This window comes from Megalobrama amblycephala, linkage group LG18 (assembly GCF_018812025.1).
Source record: "Megalobrama amblycephala isolate DHTTF-2021 linkage group LG18, ASM1881202v1, whole genome shotgun sequence".
Classification (NCBI taxonomy): Eukaryota; Metazoa; Chordata; class Actinopteri; order Cypriniformes; family Xenocyprididae; genus Megalobrama; species Megalobrama amblycephala.
The window spans coordinates 3101850-3106936 of NC_063061.1; positions in this window are offsets into that span (position 1 = coordinate 3101850).

Genomic DNA, 5087 nt, shown 5'->3' on the forward strand with positions numbered 1-5087 from the left:
GTTGTGACTCTCTGTGTTAAAGAAAGGAAAACTGGTACCGTGACTATAGCCGTATTTAACCCTGTTAAACAGTTGATATTTCTGGGAGGAAACAGACTTTTGTTCTACAGTACAGAAGTTCTGTCAGGTCTACAGACTTTGATAATATGAGTTTTAAGCAATAGCCAGAATAAATGACTGTCCAAAACCCCAACACAATTCCACTTTTAATGGAAAACTTATGATAAACAGTCATGCTCAAAAGTTTACATACCCCGTGCAGAATCTGCAAAATGTTCATTTTTTTTTACAAAATAAGAGGGATCATACAAAATGCATCTTATTTTTTATTTACAGTAGTACTGTCCTGAATAAGGTATTTTACATAAAAGTATATAAAAGCTGTATGATTTTGAGATCCATCTTTTTTTGCTCCAGAAGGAAACACGATGCATTAAGAACCAGGGGGTGTAAACTTTTTGAATTTGAAGATCAAGGTAAATTGTTCTTAATTTGTCTTCTGGGAGACATGTAAGTATTTTCTGTTGCTTCTGAAGGGCAGTACTAAATTAAAAAATTATATTTAAACAAAACGTAAACATATATATATATATACACGTCTTCATCCTGTTCATCCTCAGTGTGAAAAGATGGATCACAAAATCATACAGTCACTGCTGTAAAGGGTTCAAATATGCAAAAGATGCTGGAAAATCAAATTTGCAGGACCTGAAGGATTTTTCTGAAGAACAGAGCTCAGTTTAACTGCTCAGGACAAACAAGAGACTCATGAAGAATCACAAAACAAACAGCTGTGGATTATAACCACACACAGTATTAAGAATATGTAAACTTTTGAACAGTCATTTTTATAAATTCAGCTATCTTTTTTTTTTTCTTTTTTTTTTTTTAATCTTGTGGAATATATGTAAACATATTTTATGTAAAATATCTTATTCAGGACAGAACTAAATTAAAAAAAAAACACACACATTTTGTAATGCAAGTAACGCAAGACACATGAAAGCCTGCATGGAGTTTGCCAAGATGGTGAGAAATAAGATTCTCTGGTCTGATGAGAGCAAGATAGAACTTTTTGGCCTTAATTCTAAGCGGTATGTGTGGAGAAAACCAGGCACTGCTCATCAGATCTTTCTTTTTCTGCCATATAAGGTAAAAAAATTGTAAAGTATGTAAGTTTAAGCTTTAAACAGATTTTTATTGATTTCTGTAGTATACTCAAAAACTTATGAACATCTGTCCCTGTAACATCCAGACAAGATTCAAGTTTCCTGTGAGATTTGTGCTCAATACTACATTTAAATGTTGAGGTAGTTGATGATGTGTTAACACGTTTTTTATTTCTTAATTTATCAACAGTACTAACGAAGAAATAAAATACACTGCCCTCCAAAAGTTTGGAAACGCCCTAGAAAAGTGGGGTTTTGGACAATATTGGCATGAATCCTTCTTAATTTGTGATAATTTTGCACTGATAAGGGACAACACAAACTACGAAAACATATTTTATTACATAAACAGTTTATACATAGAAAAAAACTTACATTTTCGATTCATCAAAATATCCACCATTAGCAGCTATCTGACCTAAACTGGGTTCTGATTGGTTCATTGTATTCTAAACTTAAAGGTGCTAAAGAGGATGTTTTGTTTTATACATTTTTGCAATATTACTTGAAACTGTCTTTACTAACTGATAAAAGACTATTTATTAGGTGCACTGAAAGTAATAATATTAATATACATCATCTGTGCACGAGGTAGGGCCTTAAAAACATCAGCCAATCGTTTGGACCTCTGGCTTGTCAATCACTGCCATGACGTTCCTTGTGCGAGACATGCGCGGCTGTGCGCTCCACTAACTTTCCACACTCCACAGGCGCCCCATGCAGTGTTTTTGTCAGGAGACAGGAGTTACAACTGCAGATTATGAGTTACCTGCGGTGAGTCCGACATAATGAATCCACTAACACGACACAGCGAATGCCGGTGGTAAACACTCGTGTTCCAATACTCGTGCACGAGTTTTGGGAGGAGTTCCCTTGAAATGAGCTGTGAAGGAGGGGGGTTGTTCTTACGCATGCGCTCATTTAAAATACCCACTAACAGTCTTTGGTTTCTCAGTCGACGAAAAGATCCTCTTTAGCACCTTTAAGGTGTGCTGACCTAGAAATCTTTTACAAACCTGGGCCAAGTTTAAACCAGTAACCAGGCATCACAGCTGGCATGACATGTATATATTGCCATTATTATGTAATCAAAATGAAAATTATTATTGCTGGTCTTCAATGATAATGTCAAGTTACTTTAATGCACCAAAAATGATAAGGATTTATGCTGATCGTCCAAAACCACACTTTGCCAGGGGTGTTTCCAAACTTTCGGAGGGCAGTGTACATGTGTTTACTGGAGCTCCACTGTTAGCTATACATAAAACGTTTTGTTACAGCAAATTCACAAATGTACTTTGCTGTCTAGTGTCTTTACAACTTTAACAATTCAACAGTTTACTCTACAGTAGTTCATCAAATGCGATTTTAACACAAGAGACTGTGTTTTGCGGCATGTCTCAAGCTCCATACCTTCAAACTGCTGACTGCGGTCACGCCATCTGCGCTTCGGGGAAACGCGGTCACGCCATCTATGCTTTAAAATGTATTGCGCGTCTACGTGAGGTTGCGTGGTAGGTGTTTCGTGTCGGTAAAAATATTTTTAAAATTCATTAAAAAAATAAATAAAATCAAACTGTTTACTGCAAACTTCACATGATTCTTGTTATACATGTTCCCAAGAACCACTGTGGTGATTTTCATGTTCTTTTACTGTTTTATTATTTAATAATTACATGCCAAAGTTATGACAAATATGGTTTACGTTGCTATACAGACACATTTGAAAAATTCATAAAATAGGAAATCAATTTGTTTTCTGCAAATTCCACCTGATTCTTGTTCTACATCTCCCCAAGAACCACTGTTGTGATTTTCATGTTCTTTTACTGTTTTATTATTTAATAATTACATGCCAAAGTTATGACAAATATGGTTTACGTTGCTTTACAGACACATTTTAAAAATTCATAAAAATATGAAATCAATTTGTTTTCTGCAAACTTCACATGATTCTTGTTCTACATGTTCCCAAGAACCACTGTGGTGATTTTCATGTTCTTTTACTGTTTTATTATTTAATAATTACATGCCAAATTTATGACATATATGGTTTACGTTGCTATACAGACACATTTTAAAAATTCATAAAAATATGAAATCAATTTGTTTTCTGCAAACTCCACCTGATTCTTGTTCTACATCTCCCCAAGAACCACTGTGGTGATTTTCATGTTCTTTTACTGTTTTATTATTTAATAATTACATGCCAAAATTATGACAAATATGGTTTATGTTGCTATACAGACATTTAAAAAATTCATAAAAATATGAAATCAATTTGTTTTCTGCAAACTCCACCTGATTCTTGTTCTACATCTCCCCAAGAACCACTGTTGTGATTTTCATGTTCTTTTACTGTTTTATTATTTAATAATTACATGCCAAAGTTATGACAAATATGGTTTACGTTGCTATACAGACACATTTTAAAAATTCATAAAAATATGAAATCAATTTGTTTTCTGCAAACTTCACATGATTCTTGTTCTACATCTCCCCAAGAACCACTGTTGTGATTTTCATGTTCTTTTACTGTTTTATTATTTAATAATTACATGCCAAAGTTATGACAAATATGGTTTACGTTGCTATACAGACACATTTTAAAAATTCATAAAAATATGAAATCAATTTGTTTTCTGCAAACTCCACCTGATTCTTGTTCTACATCTCCCCAAGAACCACTGTTGTGATTTTCATGTTCTTTTACTGTTTTATTATTTAATAATTACATGCCAAAGTTATGACATATATGGTTTATGTTGCTATACAGACACATTTTAAAACTTCATAAAAATATGAAATCAATTTGTTTTCTGCAAACTCCACCTGATTCTTGTTCTACATCTCCCCAAGAACCACTGTGATGATTTTCATGTTCTTTTACTGTTTTATTATTTAATAATTACATGCCAAAGATATGACAAATATGGTTTACGTTGCTATACAGACACATTTTAAAATTCATAAAAATATGAAATCAATTTGTTTTCTGCAAACTCCACCTTATTCTTGTTCTACATCTCCCCAAGAACCACTGTGGTGATTTTCATGTTCTTTTACTGTTTTATTATTTAATAATTACATGCCAAAATTATGACAAATATGGTTTATGTTGCTATACAGACACATTTTAAAATTCATAAAAATATGAAATCAATTTGTTTTCTGCAAACTCCACCTGATTCTTGTTCTACATCTCCCCAAGAACCACTGTGGTGATTTTCATGTTCTTTTACTGTTTTATTATTTAATAATTACATGTCAAAGATATGACAAATATGGTTTACGTTGCTATACAGACACATTTTAAAAATTCATAAAAATATGAAATCAATTTGTTTTCTGCAAACTTCACATGATTCTTGTTCTACATCTCCCCAAGAACCACTGTTGTGATTTTCATGTTCTTTTACTGTTTTATTATTTAATAATTACATGCCAAAGTTATGACATATATGGTTTATGTTGCTATACAGACACATTTTAAAACTTCATAAAAATATGAAATCAATTTGTTTTCTGCAAACTCCACCTTATTCTTGTTCTACATCTCCCCAAGAACCACTGTGATGATTTTCATGTTCTTTTACTGTTTTATTATTTAATAATTACATGTCAAAGATATGACAAATATGGTTTATGTTGCTATACAGACACATTTTAAAATTCATAAAAATATGAAATCAATTTGTTTTCTGCAAACTCCACCTTATTCTTGTTCTACATCTCCCCAAGAACCACTGTGGTGATTTTCATGTTCTTTTACTGTTTTATTATTTAATAATTACATGCCAAATTTATGACAAATATGGTTTACGTTGCTATACAGACACATTTAAAAAATTAATAAAAATGTGAAATAAATTTGTTTTCTGCAAACTCCACCTGATTCTTGTTCTACATCTCCCCAAG